Below are 19,675 nucleotides of genomic sequence, written 5' to 3' on the forward strand. Positions count from 1 at the left end.
GAGAGATTCTAAAACCTTTTTGTTTTTCACAAACCATTTTGGATAAGAATCTCTGAGTACCCTAAATCATGCTTCTTCACCTGAGATTTGTGGGAGACCGAATGGAGAATTCAGGTTATAAACTTAAGAACTAAACACAAGACACCCAAAATCATGGGTCATTCTGTCAGTGAACTGCAATGTGAAATATAGAAGCCAATTCCTATTTATTCTGTAACAATTTACAACCCACAGAGCATGGATATTCAACACTTCTCTTCAGTCAGGACAGTCGCAACTGAAATACCTATTTCATGTTTCCAAAGGCTGTTTCAAAGGTGATTTCAAAAACATTTAGAAAAAAATCATTCTTAAGTGATTAATGATACTTTCAATTAATCACCCATCAAGTTCAGGAGGCTACTACTAATTGCTTAACCATTATTCATCACCAAAATTTGACTAACTTTTATCTAATAGAAATTCATCCTCTCTGCATGGGAGATATATTGAAGAGACTTCTAGGCTAGGAATCAAAAAACCAGTACTCCGTCCAGCTCAGCTGCTCACTAGCTATGTGACCAACAACATGTTGCTTCAGTTCCCTGGATTTCAGTTTCTGTTACTGCAAAACAAAGCGTTGGTCTTGGACAGTTATCATATTAGCACTCAAGCTTCATGCTCTGACATGGTTGGAATCCATCAGGTGATCTCATCATAGGCTATCATGGGCTGATACAGCCTTGGGGAAAATCTTGGGCACACATCCTAGCCTCTTCTCCTCACTCCCCACCTTCCCCTCCAACCTTTCCCCAAAACAAATGAAGCAAACAAAATGCATGCCAAACCTAGAAAGTAACTTTAACACTTACAGTCAAATACAAGGGCTAGTTTTCCTTATAGTATCCACTGTATACGTATATATTTTACTGCCATTATGGCACTGCATCTTGGCACTTTCACAAGGATACAAATTTGACTGAACTAAGAAACAAAAGAGGTCTTCGTACACTTTCCTAGCAATTTATATGGCAATAAGAACAGGCTGCAGTAATAAATAACTATCTCAATCTATAGGAAGAAGAAAAAAAAACTATATGTCATTTCACTCTCTTGCCAGGTCATTACCACTGCTTACTGCAGAGAGCTATAAGAGAAGTAAAAGATGAATAGTTCATGGCAGCCACATTATTTCAATCACAACATCAAGTTCCCATTTCCCTCAGCAGATACACTTAAATATTTAACCATGCCAACAAGATGGAAGGCAGAGAAAGGGAAAATTTCAGCAACGCAAATCTACACTTCCTTATCACTTAGTTTTTCAGCATGCATAATACATTAGTGATTAAGTTTCTTTAAAATCTTCCTTTAAAATAACTCCCCTGGGACTTCCCTGGTGGTCCAGTGGTTAAGACTTCGCCTTCCAATGCAGGGGATGAGGTTCGATCCCTGGTCGGGGAGCTAAGATCCCACGTGCCTTGTGGCCAAAACACCAAAAACATAAAACAGAAGCAATATTGTAACAAATTCAATAAAGACTTTAAAAATGGCCCACATCAAAAAAAAAAAAATCTTAAAAAAAAATAAATTAAAATAAAATAACTCCCCTAACGCTTCCTAATGAAATATTCAATTTCACATGCTAAAACATACAAACATTTTAGAAGGAAAAGGGATGTGAAACAGTCTTCTAACAAAAGACAATTTAATGACACTTTTCCTCTAAACTTCTTCACCACCTACTGTACCATCCTTAGTAGAGCAAAAAGAAAAAAAAAAAAAATCCTATGGAAATGTTAAAGGGCAACATGTAAATACCTCCTCTCTTTTGGAAATGCCACAGAGATACAAATGACTCTGTAAACATCCAGGAGAAAATCATCATTAGCACTGTCAGTCTTTGTGAATATAAAGTAGTCTTGGGATCATCACCTGGGAGACATGCCTGGCATTTAACCCATCTAGACACGTAACTGGGAAATGAAAATCTCACCTGGACAGAAAAATAAGCAAAGGCCATAAGTAAACAAGTGCCACTAACTAACTAACAAGTGCATTCTGACTGCCTTTCTGGTGAATACATTTATCTGGCAGTGCTAGATTTACTTTGGCCTCAGAGAAGTGCGAGTTCTACTTAAGTACGTATGCCTGAACACACCTCTATTCTGGCTGAACTTCACAAATTTCAGAAGCCATACGATACTTTCAAACTAATATTCAAATAAAACTTTTCAGTAGTTCTTAATATTATAGCTTATACACTCGAAGCTTTAGTCCTTTGTTTTCTCCTCTTTTCACATTATAAACTTGTCTTCAGAAATTCTATCCATTATCATGGGATTCAATTATCCCGTCTTTGAGGATCTACCACAAACCTATATTTCCTACTCTGACCTGATTTCCTATTCCAGAATTCCAAATTCCTTTCGTCCTGATATAATTTTACATTCTATAAGCTTGAAACCTAACTCGTCCTTTTCCCAAACCCCAGCTCACATCAGTAGCATATCATTTTCCAAAGACCAAAACCACAGAATATTCCATCTCTACCAATGCCTTGTCCCTACCATCCAATAAGTCATCAAGCGCTACTGATTCTTCCTCTATAATGCCCCTTACATGTGTCCCTTCCCAATGGTAACATCCCAATTAGTTTCATCAACTTTCTTTCATTACACTTGAAGAACCTACTTCCCATCTTCCAGAATCTTTCTCTTCCATCCCGTCCATGTCAGGTTTTCTTCTTAATACCTGCTATCACTATTTTATTTTATTTTCTCTGTCAAAATTCCTTAGACATTGCCTAATGCCTACCAAGAGAGTTTGAAATGTAGACTGTCTTTTAAGACTTGTCCGGGGTTATGGACAGCTCAGTATTTTTGGTTCAAACAGATCCATGTCATCACACACCAGTAAGTAATGAAGCATGGTTTAGTGGAAAGCACAGTGAACTTTGAGTGACAAAAGTCCTTGGTTACGGTGTTGGCTTTTCATAGTAAACAACTATGTGATCGTGAGAGGGCAATTCAGCCTCTATTAAGATTTACGAGCTATAAAATATGAAGGTAGTAAACCATTCTACTTATCTCACAAGATTTATGTGTCCAAAATTAAAAGACCTTAAAGTTTAAATATAAAAATGCTTTTGTGGGAACTGCCTGGCAGTCCAATGGTTAGGACTCTCACTGCCGCGGCCAGGTTCAATCCCTGCTCAGGGAACTAAGATCCTGCAAGTGTGGCAAAAAAAAAAAAAAAAAAAAAAAAAAAAAAATGCTTTCGTGTATGGTAATGAGTACAACTGTTATACCATCCGGGACACAAAGTTCCAAGAGCACATCATAGATACGTTGACTACCAGTTTTTCAGACTAATTGGCTTGTAGATTCCTCTTTACTGCTGAAAACAGTACTATCCAAATATGAGTAACTGCCTCAATACAAATAAGCTAAAGAAATCTTTCCCTCCTCATGACTCTATTAAATATATATATATATATATATATATATATATATATATATATATAGTGAGTTGTATTTGGAAATGATTCAATGCTAAATGTAAAATATAAACTATCTCTATTTGTTATTAAAATATACATTTTTATTGAAGTATAATCGCCATATAGCAGTATATTAGTTTTGGGTATACGGCACAGTGATTCTATATTTGTGTATATTGCGAAATGATCATCACAATAAGTCTAGTTAACGTCTATCACCATACACAGTTATAAAAATTTTTTTTCCTGTGATGATAACTTTTAAGATCTACTTTCTTAGCAACTTTCAAATTAACTATAGTTAAAAATGTAGGTCATCTATTCAGTGATTTGAGGAGCCAGGCTGATGAAGGCTCTGCCATATTCACCTTGTGGCATCTAAGGTCTCCAAACAGCAGAAGGGGATAAAAGCATGGAGGAACTCTTATTGGACAGACCCAGAACCGGTGTGCTTCCCTCTGTTTACAATCCAGTGGCCAGAGCTCAGTTACATGGCCACCCCTATCGAATTTGGCGGGTTGGAGGTGGGGGGCGATAGACATTTAAAATAGGGCAAAGACTGCAAATCTTAGTACCCCTCCTCTTCTTGGGCACACGGCTAGATGACATTTCCAGCTCCCTAAACAGTTAAGCTATCTCTTGAAATGTAAGAAATATCCATCTCTTTAAATGTAAGATATACCTCCACAGCAAGGTGAGAAAACATCTTGGCATCTTGTAAATGTCCTTGTCAGGATTCACAGGCGACCAAAATTACATTCAAGTTAACGGGTCACCATCATCTGCCCTTTGGTAGATAAGATGCTGCAAGTAAGATAGAGGAAGCATACTCTACCCTCTTGCACATACTGGATGAAGCTATAAAACCTGGATACAATGCACAGAGCAGCTATTTGAGGACTCAAAGTAAACACTGCTGGGCATACTGGGGAAGAAGATAGAATTTTAAATGCCACTGAACCAGCAATTAGTTTACCATTTCTTCTCCTCTCCTATCTCATGATCTAGACCCCAAACAGCCCCAAGCCCAGAGATGGTCATGGTGTAGACAAAGATAGCTCCAGGAGAATCTCTCTGGTTCTGGCTCAAAGAACAGAAAAGAGGTCTCCTAATACTCAGAAGAATGATGAAATCACTTTTCTTTTTTCCACTCTCTTGTGTCTCAGCCCCCAAGCAATCCAGTGTGGCAGCAACAAAAGTGACAGCTCTGAGGGAGTGCAGGAGCCTAAAATTATGAGGAGGGGAAAGTTTCCTCTCTGATTGGAGCTGTGATCCCAAGGGCATGGGATGAATGTCCTTTACTTTTTCTCTCTCTTTTTCTCTCTCTCTTCTCCTACCTCTTGGCCCCAGAAGAGGGTGCAGTTTCATGGCAGAGAAGGGAAAATCAAACCCCAGCTTTCTGAATGAAGGGTCTTTTGATCTTTCCCTTCCAGGGAAGCCACAGGAAATGGGAATAGGCCAGAGAGAGTGTAATGAGGAAGGAGCTCAGGAAGGGACTTCTTAATGTCGTTCATGGACTTCTGGGCTTACCTCAAGCTGTGCATGCATGGATCTAAACCACATATCAGATACTCTGAGAAATAATCTATGGACTACACCATCCCCCAGGTCCCAGACTGTCACCTCGGTGACAAACTCGAAGGACAGGTACGAATAACACTACAAAAGTTTTGAAAACAGAAGTGATATTGAAACTACAAAGTTTCACAAGACACATGGTCAGCATATAAATATGTAGCAATTAGAAACTGAAATTTTTTAAAAATATATTTATCATTTATAGTAAGTCCAAAGCAAATACTTAGGTATAGATCTAACAAAAATGTACAAGATCTATATGCTGAAAACTATAAGTGTTGATGGAAGAAATCAAAAAAGGTCTAAATAAATGGTGAGACATACTGTGTTCATATACTGGAAGCCTCAAGTTTATAAAGATTTTGATTTTTCCTAAATTGATCTACAGATTTAAGGCAATACCAATTAAAATCCCAGCAAGATTTTTTGTAGATAATGACAAGTTGATTCAAAAAGTTATAAAGAAAGGCAGAGTAAACAGAATGGCCCAAGTACTTTTTAGAAAGAAGAACAAGAATGGAGAAATTGCATCTACTGATTTTTAAGACTTACTGTAAATCTATAGTAATCAAAACTGTGGTATTGACAAAAGGACAGATATATTGATAAATGAAACAGAATACAGAGACAATATGGACAACTGTTTCTGACAAAGTTACAGTCAATGAAATGGAAAAAGAGTAGTCCTTTCAACAAATGGTACTGGAACAATTAGACATCCATTTGGGGAAAAAATGAAATTTTACTTAAACTTCACAACTGAAACAAAAGTTAAAATGGTTCATAGACCTAAATGTGAAACATAAAAATTTTAAAGGAAGACATAGGAGAAAAGTCTTCATGAACTGGGCTTCATCAAGTTGTTCTTAAATGTGATACCAAAAGCATGATCTGAAGAAGAAAAGAAATTGATAAATTGAACTTCATCAAAATTAACAACTTCTGCTTTGTGAAAGACACAATGAATGAAAAGACAGGCTACTGATTGGAAGAAAACATTTACAAATCATGTTTCTGACAAAGAACTTGCATCCCAAATACATAAAGAGCCCTCAAAACTCAACAGCAAGAAAATGAACAACATAATAAAAAAAGGGCAAAGTCGAAGAGATGTGTCTCAGAAGAGGATATGCAGATAACAAGAGACCACGGAAAATTGTCCAACAACACTGTCCATTAGGGAAATGAAAACTAAAATCATTATGAGATGTCACACTATATTTTACAATGTCTGGTGAGGATGCAGAGCCATTGAAACTCTCATACACTGCTGGTGGGGAAAACAGCACAGCAGTTTCTGATAGAGTTCAACACACACTTACCATATGACTCAGAAATTCCAATCCTAGGTATTTACCCTAAAGAAATGAAAACTTAGGATCACAGAAAAACCTACACATGAATATTTTAGCAGCTCCATTCATAATCACTCTAAACTGGAAACAACCAAAATATACTTTCATATGAATGGTGCAACAAACTGTGGTACAGTTTGTTGTGGTACAGTAGCATGGAATACAACTCAGCAATTGAAAAAAAAAAACCTGTTATTGATATGCACAACACCTTGATGAAGTTCAAAGGCATCAGACTGAATAAATGAAGCCAGTCTCAGGAGGATCTGCAATCGATGATTCAATGACTTTCTCAAAAAGCATTTCTCTATGGTGATGGAGAACTCACATCGTGGGTGTCAGAGGTCGGTGTGGGTGGAGGCATGCATCAAAGGGGCAGCAGGTGGGAGTTTCTCTGTGGAGATGGAAGAGTTCTGTATCCTGACTGCAGTGGTGGTTACAAGAATCTATACATGTGTTAAAATTCACAGAACTGCACAACAATAAAAAGTCAATGTTTACTGAATGTAATTTCCAAAATAGAATAAATGAGAAAAGATATAGACATTTTCGATGATAATGAATGGATAACAAACTATTAGCCATTTAATCTGGGAATACAAAACCAAATGACTGAAAGGTTATTGCCTTCCATGTGAACAGAACCTTCTAACTGCTGGCAACATTGATTTGTAATGGTAGAGTCAAAGTGTCAATTTATCCCATGCTTTATGCTTTCAAAATATCTGCTGACATAGAACTGCCATATGCGAGAGAAAAATGTTCCACCTGAACAAGGGGTGGGGGAGGGTATTTCATCAGAGATTGGAGAGAAAAATGCTCTTGCAGGAGGTGCAATGAATTTCCCAAGCCCATGACTCATCCATGGGATAAAACAACTGGCCACCCATGTCTGAACTGACTCACGTTTAGACCTACAAGAGAAACTATTGCTAAGGATTTTTGTTAATTTATTCTATTCTATTGTATTGTTTGAATTTTAAGAGAAAGAAAAATGTTGAAAGGAAAAGAGCACTATATATATTAAGCAGAGACCATTGGAAGTGGAAGAGAATAGTAGCAAGAAAGGAATTATAGGAGGTTATACATAAATGGCCGGGAAACCTGACTTAATGCTGACATTTTTAAAAGCAAAAGATATAGACATTTTTAAGACCAAGTATAAACAGTCTTGATAGAGAGTTAAACAAAAATTTTTTTCTTACTAAAAATGGACATGCTCCGACAGCAGAAACTCTTTACAAGAATAGTTTGCAAATGTCAAAAAATAAATCAAAATATTCTAGGCCACTATGAAAACATTCTACTAAAGATAACAGGCATGGAGGATTAGAGGATTTAATTATTAAATAATTAGTATCAAATACTAGTGATGGGTCTATATTTACTATTGAAGTTTTGAATTATTTATATTTTTTCTGGATTTTTTGTGCTGTTCGGTTTTATGTAAATTTCTTAATAGTGGGAAATAATGCAAAGGAATTTTTTTAAAGCTAGCATTAAAAGATCAAAGTTAAAAAAAAAATCAAAGTTATTCAGTGTATGAACATAACCTTAGAGTAAAATGTATTTCAAACCTGTGTGATAAGAAATTCACTAAGCTTTAAATTGGACAGTGAGGCATGCACTCTGAAACCAAACAGTTATTAAGTACCTATACTTTTCTGTTTAATTGCATTTAGATTTGTTTTAAATTCTTCAGGTATTAAGTTATGAAATATTGTGGTTTTTCAAATATTTTTTCTTCCTTCTCCTTTAATATGACAACATTTTTAATGAAAAAGGAGTCTCCAAAATTATAAATTTCCATAGAAATATAATAAGGTCAAAATAACAGAAAATATTAATTCACTTACAAACATGTATTAAGCACCTACCATGTTGGAAGCACTGCTCCATGTACAAGAATACAACAGAGAACAACACAAAAATCCCTGTCCTCATGGAGCTTGAATTCTCATGGTAAACAAATAAATGATACAGATACGATAAGTTCCATGGAGAAAACTTAAGCAAGGTAGGTGAGTGCTGGGTGGGGCTTCTACTTTATAGTCTATATATATATAATGACTACATATGTATGTATATGTATTAGGAAAGGCTTCTCTAATATGATGCCATTTGAACAAATACCTAAAGGAAGTAAAAAAGGGAAGAAAGAAGGTCTTTTCAGGCAGAAGAAGCAGATGGTCCAAAGGTCTTGAAGAGGAACACGGTCCCCATATTCAAGGAAGAGCAAAGACCCCATTGTGGCTAAAGCTGGGTAGGTGGAGAGTTAGAAGACTAAGTCAGAGAGCCATGTATTAATTTTATATTGCTGCATAATGAAGGACCACAAACCCAGTGACTTACAATACCACGCATTTACTATCTCACAGCTTGTACAGATCAGAAGCCAGGCCAGGTCCTCTACTCAGGGTCTCACAGGACTGAGGCCAAGATGTAGGCTGAGCTACACTCCCACATGGAAACTCTAGGGAAGAATCTACTTCCTAGCTCATTCAGGTTGTTAGTGGAATTTATTTCCTTGTGGCTGTATGACGAAGGTCCCCATTTTCTTGTTCATCCCAGAGCAGGTATGAAGAGTAACCACTTGACAGGGCTTCAGGGGAGACAGCCAGCTTCCAGTTAAACAAAGAGAAATGACTGAGGATAGGGGACGGGGCTGAGGAGGAAGCTCAAGGATCAGAATAGAGTCAGGGAGCTGAAGGCACCAGGGCCACAGTAGGGGGTGGACGAACAGGTAAAATGATGGGTGGCCATGTGGATGAAAGATGACCTAGGAATCCAGGGTTCCTGCGTGGTCACCAATCACGGGAAAATGAGTCATAGTTACTGCTACAATAAGGAATCTCAGTTTAGCTAGGCAAAATATGCCGGGCAGACAGGGTAGCAGTAATTTACAAATACTTTAAAGACCTGAAATTTCCCATTTTCAGATTTTAACTTGTTCTGCTAACAGTCTTAACAATGCATTACTAAATCATCTGGTAATTATTTTCGAGGTCAAAATGTGACTGAATCACTGTTAAAGGAGTCTAGATAGAACAATAAAGATTTCTACAGAACTTTATTTTTGTTAAAAGGAAGAAAAGTAATTAATGCAAAGTTCAAGACACCTGCTGTATGGAAACAGAATACTGCTTTTATTCATGTTAAATAGATTCTGAAGATCAGCAGGAAAAAATCAAATGTCCCATACCAGCTTTGCATAAAGTACATGAGAAAGCAATTACTTGTTCTCTGAATATCTCCCTTTTAAAACATTAAGATTTCATTATAAGAAGAAAGTATATCTGTTAGTAATTAAAGGTCTTTATTGCATCATTAAAAAAAATCCATATAAGAAAACAAACGGATTTTGGTATTTGGCAGGCTGATGTGCTAACGGGAAGGAGAAAGACAGTAAAAATTAAAAGTCACGGGATTAAAATTTTCAGTTCAGGAGTGATTGCTATATATCCTTTTGTAAATATTTGAGAACTGAATTTAAGTTTGTATACCAAATAAAAATTTCACCAGCTTTCAATAACCTTGGATGCAGCTATTTTCTCTTTTATTCTACAATAAATTCCTCAGATCTCAATATTAGGATTGAATAAAATCAGAGAATGCTTAAAACAGAAAGTAAGGTTAAGTATCAGCCAATTCATTCTGTAGAAACTGAAGCCCAGAGAGGTCAAGTGAAAGGCTTACAGCCACCTCACAGGTCAACAGCAGTGCTGATATTTGTCAAAGAACAGTAGAAACCAGAAGTCCACACCTGATTTTTTTTTTTTTTTAATTTGTTTCTGAAACCCAAAAGATGAAATTGTGGTAACTTTTAAATGTATTTATTTTTAGCTTCTTCATCAATAAGTTGATTGTCCTTATCTGAAAAATCTTCATAGGAATGTGGTGCTTTGGTTCAACCCTCACTAGCCCACTCTAAAGCTTGGAGGAAACTTGCTTTCTGAGCTACCTGATCTTCTGAGCAAGAGACATTTTAGGATAGTTCCACCTCTTCTTTTTAACTTTTTTCTTAGGTGTCTTCTCACAGATTGGATTCTCTCATACAGCAGCATGAACTTTCTTGCACATCTCTTCGGAGTCTGGAGTTACCTTCTTTGTGTGCTGAGTGAATTTTTTCCTGTAAGCATCACCATCTCCTTCCATATATAATCTGCAATGTTTTGATCACTGATCTTCTTCCAAAGTACTTATGCCTTGAATTCCTTGTTTCCTGAACCATAACCAGGGAATCGTTTGGTTCTGTGAGGGATGGAAAAGCTTCTTTCCACAGCTCTCTTCAGGGCCCCCAAAACTTTATTTCCAGTGGTAGTTCAGGTGTGAACTGAATCCAAGTACAAAATACCTTCACACTATATTTTAAGTTCATGAGTATAAGCTGCACCGACTATCATAGCCTCTTCAACACAGGCATAAGCAATCTGACAAATGATCTCTCTGCTGGTTACATGAACTATCATCCCATATTTGAGTGTACTGTATTTATTTTTATCCTGGATTGCTAAGCATTTCCAAGCATACCAATCAGTTTTACCCTCTCGCCTTCTTCTAAAGTTCACTTGGCATCTTTTGAAGTAGGCCTTATTCTTGACAACTTTAACTCCATCCCATGAAGCAGAGATGCATATCCGTGGCTCCCCATAGACATGCAGCAATGGTGGTAACTTTTATAATTTAATTTTTACTGCTAACAATAAGAAAACACAGTCAATGTAAGAGGAATATGATTTTAAAGTGTAATCAAAGAACTCTATCAGAATCTAATAACTCTTTGCTCAGGCTGTTATAAAATACCATAGTCTGGGTGGCTTAAACAACAGAAACTTAATTTCTCACAGATCTGGAGGTTAGCAGCCCATGATCAGGGCACCAGCAAGGTCAGATTCTGGTGAGAAACCTCTTCCTGACTTGCAGACAGCTGCCTTCTCCCTGTGTCCTCAGATGGCAAGGAGAGAGCAAGCTCTCTGGTGGCTCTTCTTATAAGGGCACTAATCCCATCATGAGGGCCCCACTCTCATGACCTTTTCTAACTCCAATTACTTCCCAAAGTCCCCATCTTCAAATAACATCACAGTGGAGTTTAGGGCCTCAACAGATACATTTGGGGGATACAAATATTCAGTCTGTAACACTCTTAAAACCTCAAACTTTAAAAATTAGCATAGTATTTGTTTCAAGAACTAGTGGGGGTTCAAGGGAAGAAGAGATGGCATGAAAGAACGAGGGAGAAAATATTTTTTCCTACTAAAGTATAAACAGATTCTTAAAATCTGCCTTATGAATTCATAATTTAAGCTCATCTCAGTGGCATTATTATCATTAGTAGTCAGATGAAGAAATTTAAGGAAAGTAATTACCCCCTGGTGACAGTAATGGAACTCGAACTCCCTCCAGTGTTACAATCACAGGCCGATCCTTAAAGTGCTTGAAAGGCATATCACTTGGTCAGAGAAGCAATTCACGTTTACTAGTACTAGAAGTAAGTCTCCATAGCCAGGAAATTTATTGTTAGTTGGTAGTCTGCCCAACAAACAAGCAAACCTCAAAACTGTTAGAGTCTCTCTCTCCTACTTACTGTGTAGGTCCCTGGAAAATCTTCAATTTGATTCTAGATAAGAGAAAAATAATCCCCACTATACACCTTTTCTAAGTTTAGGATTGAACCTTAAACCTGCTTTGAATTCGAGAGACTGCATCGATGCTGGGGAAGATTAAAATAAAATAAAATTCAAGTTATCTGCTCTGGTCTTCGATGGATGGATGAGGATTAGACCAAGTTTATTATGGCAACCTAAATTTGTTTTTAGCAATCAATTTTTATATTAAGTTCTAAAGGAATGTGTTTACTTTCCAATTTACATGTATGAACATCAGAAAGAAGCAACCTACAGCATGTATCTACAAGCAAAACTGGTCATTTCATCTGCTTGTCATAATGTAATATATGCCAAGTAGCACTTAGATCAAGTCTAATTAAACCTGCATTCAATGATTTCAATTGATTTTTAAATCTACTTTCCCTGCAAGATGGTAAACTGTCCTATAACGTAATAAATTCTTCAGTGCCACACAATGTATAAAGACTAATCTTTAATTACCTAACATTTTCTGTCAAATTCTAATAAGATTGAGTACACTGATAAAGGGACCCAATGGATCACCAATAGGCTGAGCCCATTGCTAGAAGCAACCAGCCCCTATTGTAGCACAGCACTGAGAAAAACAATGTGGTTATATTGGTATTAAAAGTAATTAAGTAAAGCAAAATAAGTGTGTCTGTTCTCTTCTCCCTCTTATTCTACATCTTTTTATCTGTGATCTCATCCTTCTCTTCTGCCTTCTTAAAATCTTTCATGATATGACTTTGTATATTTTCTAGTTTTCCTATCTTCCATTATAAAATTGCACTTTTCTTCCTTTTCCTGACTCAGTTCTTTATCTTCCTGAAGTCTTATTGCAAACAATTTCATTCAACCCCACTTCTACTATGAGGCACCATGCTATACCACAGAACAGCAGACATCAGTGAATTTCACTTAATGGATTAGGGTGGAAAATCCTAGGCTAGAGAATGCTATTAGGGGAATACATTGTTAAGGGGCAGGTAACTTTCTACAGTTCCTCAAGGATGGTACCTCCAGCACAGCTCACTCATATATATTAAGTAGAACTGACAATGTGTAAATGAAAAAGCAAAGCCAAACCTCACTAGGAACACAGTTGAGAATAGTGACCTTCCAGTGATCATTAAGCCTGTGTTAGCTGGAGCAGGAATAATGAGTTCTGACCTGCTTCTTCAAAAGCCTGATGATAGGAAAATGGTCAATTTGGTCTTAGGAAATTGAGGAGACTGGGTAGGGGATAGTGACCAGCCCTTTTCACTGACATGCCTGGAGACTATCGCCTCTCAGTTCCTAATGAGAATAAGTATGGAGAATACTAGGGACTTCAGATGGGTGAGACCATCCCAGGCAAGGGATAACAAAAGATGGAGGGAAAATAATAGGACATCAGTGTGGGGAAGAATCTTAGGAGCACCATCTACACCTACGGACATTGCTCTCTTGCTGGTTGAGGTTGAAACTGAGCTCAAAACCCTGAGAAGAGGGGTTTCCAAAGAACTACAGAGACTCTGACTCCACCTTTGGAAAGCGTTATGTGCACATAAGCCACTATAAATGACAAAGGAAGTGATGATCAATGTCAAGGGTTATGCGTGTGGTTGCAGATGAAGCTGAGAAAGCAGACTTACTATCTTGTATCTCTTGGCTGAGGCTTTTGCACGCTTATTTTCATGTTCATGTTCATTTGGGTGCAGGGACAGGAAGACATAAATTTAAAGCAGAAGAAGAGCTTTAGATGAGATCAGACGAGAACTGTAGAAAAGATCAGTTGGAAATGGATGCTGCGATTTCTAACTTGGGCTATAGTTAGGGCACCTAATGGTTCTGAATTTAACCAAGAAAGGACAAGCACTAAAAGGCAGAACCTTCAGGAGAAGACCTAAATTCAGTTCAGGGTGGTTATAATATTAAGTGATTGTGAAAATAAGTGTGTGTCCACTTATGCAAGCTTAAAAAGAATCTGTCAATGACTGTAAAAAAGAAAGCATGTATCTTGTCACTCCTTTCCCCTTTCCACATATTCTGTACAAATTTCACAAATGGTGTCTATATAGTCCGTGGCATGGGTGTAAAATGCCACAGGGTTGGCAATGCCTGTGGACAGGGAGTGGGGGGTGGGAGAAACAGGGCTGGGTAACTGCATGTGGACAGGGGCAGAATGTGTGCAGGTGCAGGGTGTGTGTACAGGATGAGGGTTCATTTGGATGAAGACCACAGGCCTGTCTACAGAGGTGTCTGTTAGAGAAAATGCTCATGGTGGGGAAAAGTGGATGAATACATGTAGAGAGTGTCTCATATATTTCTCTGGAAAATACTTGGTTGTTTATATTGTTCAAAATCAGCATTTTCTCAACTATGCAGCTGCTTTTCTTGGAACACAGTGTCTGTCTGATAAGCTGTTAAAGAAAACTTTCCATAAAGAAAGCTTCTTGGGTTCAAATTAGTTAGGGAAAAGCTGTAGGTGACACTGCCTCTGAGAGTCCCAGAAGGACTTGAGGACCTAATGAAGGCTCTGAGAAATCCTACAATAAGGTCACCCTCTTCACTTTTTTGAATATAACATTTTCAAACTTATTTGACATAAAACTCCTTCACTCGAAGAACACATACTAATAACTGAAGGGACACCGGTGTCCCAAATAACATTCTCCGGAAAAAGCTGATATAAATGTGTCCAGAGCAGCAGAAATACAGGGTGATAATGATGAAAGCGACTTTGGTAAATATGGGCAAATCCTATACAAAATTTTCAGGTCAAATATAATTCCTTGCAGGCCTAATCATTCCTGCAAATTATCTTCAAAGCTAAATTAGCTCTCAAACTTCTTAAGCAGGTAAGTCTGTGTACAGATATTAACTTTATGTGATCTGCATTTTATAAGAGGGAAGAGTTCAGGCTTTTCTCTACAAATTGAGGAGCTATTGAAGTGTACTCTAAGTATGCGTTGTCTCTTCAGTGACTGAAAACTCTAATTTGCAATCTGACAAATACGACATATTTTGAATAATGCAAACTAAGGAAGTGCTAATCAGTTTCCATGGTCATACCTCCGGCCCCACGAAAATGGATTAGGAACATAAAGAAAAATGCAGACTATACCACCATAGAGCCATTTAAATTATAAATGAAAGACAGTCTAGTTGGATGAAATGGGGAATAATAATACTGATGAGGATGATAATTTTAAAAACAGGTGACAAGCATGATGGGCACACACTTTGCATCAGGTACTGTTTCAGATGGGTTGGGTACCATTTGTCTAATTCTCACCTGGGAACAACAAAAACAACATCAAAACACCTAAGGCTAGGGCTTCCCTGGTGGCGCGGTGGTTGAGAATCTGCCTGCCAATGCAGGGGACACGGGTTCGAGCCCTGGTCTGGGAAGATCCCACATGCCGCGGAGCAGCTGGGCCCATGAGCCACAACTACTGAGCCTGCGCGTCTGGAGCCTGTGCTCCGCAACAAGAGAGGCCACGACAGTGAGAGGCCCGCGCACCGCGATGAAGAGTGGTCCCCGCTCGCCGCAACTAGAGAAAGCCCTCACACGGAAACGAAGACCCAACACAGCCATAAATAAATTAAAAAAAAAAAAAAAAAACACCTAAGGCTAGAGAAGCTAATCAATAAAAGATAAAAAAATAATAAAAATTACAGCCAACATTTATTGAGCACTTACTATGTGTCAGGAACTGTTATAAACATTTCACGTTAGTAATTCATGTGAGCTGAGGCTGTGAGATGGGCACCACTGTCATCCCCTTTTCACAGATAAGAAAATTGAGTCTCAGAGTAATCAATCATCCTGCTAGGTAATAAAAAAGCCAGGATTTGGGCTCAGGCATGTCTCTAAATCCCATACACTTCCTATTTCTCTACTGTCCTAAGCCCATGATATTTGTATACTTTGCATTCTCTGATTTTATAATAAATTAATGTCATTTTAGTAGTTATTACAAAGTGGCTCATGTTAGAGCCTTTTGATAATTTTAGACAGTCTTGTTCCTAAATGACACTGACACAGTTACATATAAGAACAGAATCAGTTTTAGAAGCAAACAGCCCTACTTCTGCTTTTGATGCTTCCCTTCCTTTTCACAGACCAGTCCTGAGAAACATCACTTGAATTTATTTCTGTAGACAGTTTATTACAGATTTGGAATAACATGCATCAGTAAACCCTAAAAGCAACTGACACTCCGTGTCACTTTTATGAATTTCTGTCCTGATTTCAATGCTATATTGCTAAAATTTCAAGTCAAAGCAAATTTGAGATTTTTCCCAACTCTATCAGAATGCTGCCTGTTTCAACCAAACAAATACTTTCCCTATGTCTCTTGCTGGTATCTGCCATTTGATAAGAAGCCAAATCTGGTGTCAGTGTGATTAAAGCCAGAACTTGGGTTTCAAGGAAGCATCCATTCCTCAGATAATAAAAATGTTATGTCCAGATCAAAGGTTAAATCAACCTCTCTGCCATTGCCCAATTTAGAGAATTGTGGATGTCACATTTTAAGAAAGAACTACAACTAACTAAGCAAACTAAGCAAAACATTAAGTGATTGGTGAAGGAATTAGTAAGTTTAATGCAAGAAGCGATCTTTATAGAGTGTTTTTCTCTAATGCATGGCAATGCATGGAACTTCACTGCATTTATTAATTGCCCAGAATCACCCTGGGAGGAAGGTCATTACTATTTCCATTAACAGATGTTAGAGAATAGACAACATGCTTGGGGCGACACAGCTGGTGACACAGCTAGGACTTGAACCCGAATCTGGTAGGAAAGTCTGGTGCTCTTTCTACTCATTACATTCCTTGCTGAGTAAAAAAGGAGAGAAGATTTAGTTAGGCAAAAAAGTTGCTTTCAAATGCGATCATAGAGAAAAGGCATGAGACTTATTCTACTTAACACTATGAAGGAGAGCTGGGAACGTGGCAAGAAGATAAAGTCTGGGATAAAATAGGAACACTTTTCTAACACTGACCTGTCAGAAAATGGGAAAGACGTATGGCCTCCTAAGTTTGATTTCCAAGTCACTAAAGGGGTCCAAGAAGAAGCTAAAGTGTCAAGATCTCTTCTGGTCTGTAAACTTATTTAATCCTAAAATTCTAAACAAGATATATATTCTCTAAGAACCCTTCTTCTCGTCTAATTTCCATCCTGTCCCAGCTGTGTGACCTTAGAAAGTTATACTGCTACTCCTCAGTTAGCTTATAAAACAAGAATAATATCACCTTCCAGGCAAGGGTATTAGAAGATTCAGTAAGGTAAGACATTTGAAACACTTAATCCATCATAAACCTCAAATGGTGTTAGTTACCTCTTCCTATGTGTCTATGAGGTCCGAGTCAGTGTCAGAATCAGAGAAGCCGTCCTGGAGGAGCTTCCTGTCTTCGTTTTGAATTATGCCAAAAGCACGGTGAATAGAGCATTCCAGAGATTTGAGGCTTTCCCCATATGTGTGCATCTGGATCAAGCATGAGTGTGCATTTGCTACTGACGTGCATGTTTTCTGGCTGTTCACTCCCAAAGGAAAAGAATGCAGTGTTCTTTTTCATTGCTTTCAGCGGTTAGGATGGGCATTTTTAGAAAATTCTAGGCAAAAGCATCAAGTTAGCTTTTATATGACATCCTTATCCTCGAACTTTTCCACGAGTGCGTTTAATAAAGTTTAATACTATTCCGTTTTATAATTAATCACTGATATGCTATTTTCTCTTAAAGCAGGCTTTTTGGCCACCAGTCAATCTCTACCACCCTTATGTAATATAGAAAATGTTTTAGACGTGTATAAAACTTAGTGTGGTGGAACCAGCAGAACTTTCTGCTGTAATCTTACTTAGAAAAATACCTGATACCTAGAAAAACTAACTGGAAGCGACTTTTAAAGGAGAATAAAACATATTCAAAATATACATGACTATTAAGATGCTTGGATGTGAGTTTTTAAAAGCATCTCTGAAGTCCAAGTAAATAAAAGAAAATACGTTGTCGTCACACATACAATTTTGAAGACGGTATCTGGTGCTTAATGTAAGCATTATTTGCATGCAGGAAAAGAGTTGCGGTAGGAAATGAAAAAACAAAGTTTAATTCCATTTCAAATGAAAAATACATTTATCAGTTAAAACTGTATTGTCAATCTACGGCCAAGTTCGGTCTCAGGTTACCGTGGGGATTCACATGCATTCGTGCATTCCAGGAGCAAACATTCTGATCCTATGGCCTACAGAACGGGCCTTGGCTCCCAACCTGCGAAATGCTAGTGACAATTTCATTTTTTTTATCGCTCTGAGTATGCCGGTGTAGAAAACTGTGTGTCAGAGCCTAAGGAACCTCTCCTTAATATTGCTTCCAGCTCTTAAATTAAGAACATGCCTTTGGGAGATTCAGTTAAAAATATGCGGGATTTTTTTTGTTCTTCTGTTTTTAGAAATAAAATGGAAGTGCATGTTTGTGCCTGTGTGTGTGTGTGTGTGTAAGGAGGTTAAATTAAGCAAAACACCAAAAACCAAAATCAAACAAAACTTAAGACTCCATAATTTGGATCTTGCCTTCTCTAAACACACACATTTGACAATAATGGAAAATAAATAGTCAAGTTTGTGAGAAAGCAAAATAATCCTAAAAGAATATAAATGTACAAACATACCCATCCATATAATCCATGAGGTATTTGCATGAATATGTACACATAGAAAATGTTACATAAAATAGGAAAAATTTAAAAACAGCAGAAATTCATTGTTTGTTTCTTTCAGAACCCCTCCCATACATCTGTATATTATAAAACATAACATCATATGTCTGTCTAGGATCATTGGAGTCATGCTGTACGTTTCACGACAGCACTACTGTAAATGTGGCAGAAGTAATAAATGAAGAGGAAACATAAATTCTCTTTTTATGGATAAATTCTTATACATCGGCACTCAAGAAAATTTGGTCACATCCACTATGATAAAATTATATAAATGCTTGCTTAATTTGGGGGGGAAGGTTACAAAAGAAATAACAGACCAGTTGCTAAGATGATCTGAATGTTTCTGTGGCAAGGCAATGTGACCTACACTGAAATAAATGTGAATTCTAAGTAAGGTTTTCAGCCTTTCAAGCAAATCACAATCTATCACTCACTATTACTCTGAACGTTACTTGTCTCAGATATACTCTAAAGCTTAGACTGCATTATATTCACTAATTTAGGTGGATTGCACTCGGAAATAAATGGTACCAGGTTCATATTTAGCATCCATAAAAATACAAGTCATCATCATGAATCAAAATCTCAGCAAATAATTATTGAACCTCTCTACTCTGTCACAGGCATATAAAATTGAATTTTAAGATTAAAACGTTAAGAAAAAGTAATTGAGGCCCCTAAAACTCTCCAAAAGATAGAATATAAAATGGAGAAGAAAGCAAAGATGCTATGAGATCATTAGCTTCCTATAAGGCAGGAAAATAAAAGCAGAAGAACCTCTGGAGTCAGACTCAACTGAATTCTAATCCTACTTGTACAGTTAGTACCTGCGGAATCTTAGACAAGTTGCTATAAAACTGGGATGATAAAGCTGCAGACATTAAATGATATAGTTCAGGAGAAGCACCCAACATATCCCTT

General features: G+C 37.4%; 1 protein-coding gene and 1 pseudogene across 8 annotated transcripts in view; both read right to left on the reverse strand.

The window, feature by feature from the left end:
- Positions 1–19,675, reverse strand: part of INPP4B (inositol polyphosphate-4-phosphatase type II B) — a 758,305-nt gene that overhangs the window by 214,649 nt on the left and 523,981 nt on the right. The gene's annotated exons all lie outside the window — the stretch shown is intronic.
- On the reverse strand, positions 10,322–19,668 carry LOC132366712 (large ribosomal subunit protein uL18-like; annotated as a pseudogene).

This window comes from Balaenoptera ricei, chromosome 5, assembly GCF_028023285.1.
Source record: "Balaenoptera ricei isolate mBalRic1 chromosome 5, mBalRic1.hap2, whole genome shotgun sequence".
Classification (NCBI taxonomy): domain Eukaryota; kingdom Metazoa; phylum Chordata; class Mammalia; order Artiodactyla; family Balaenopteridae; genus Balaenoptera; species Balaenoptera ricei.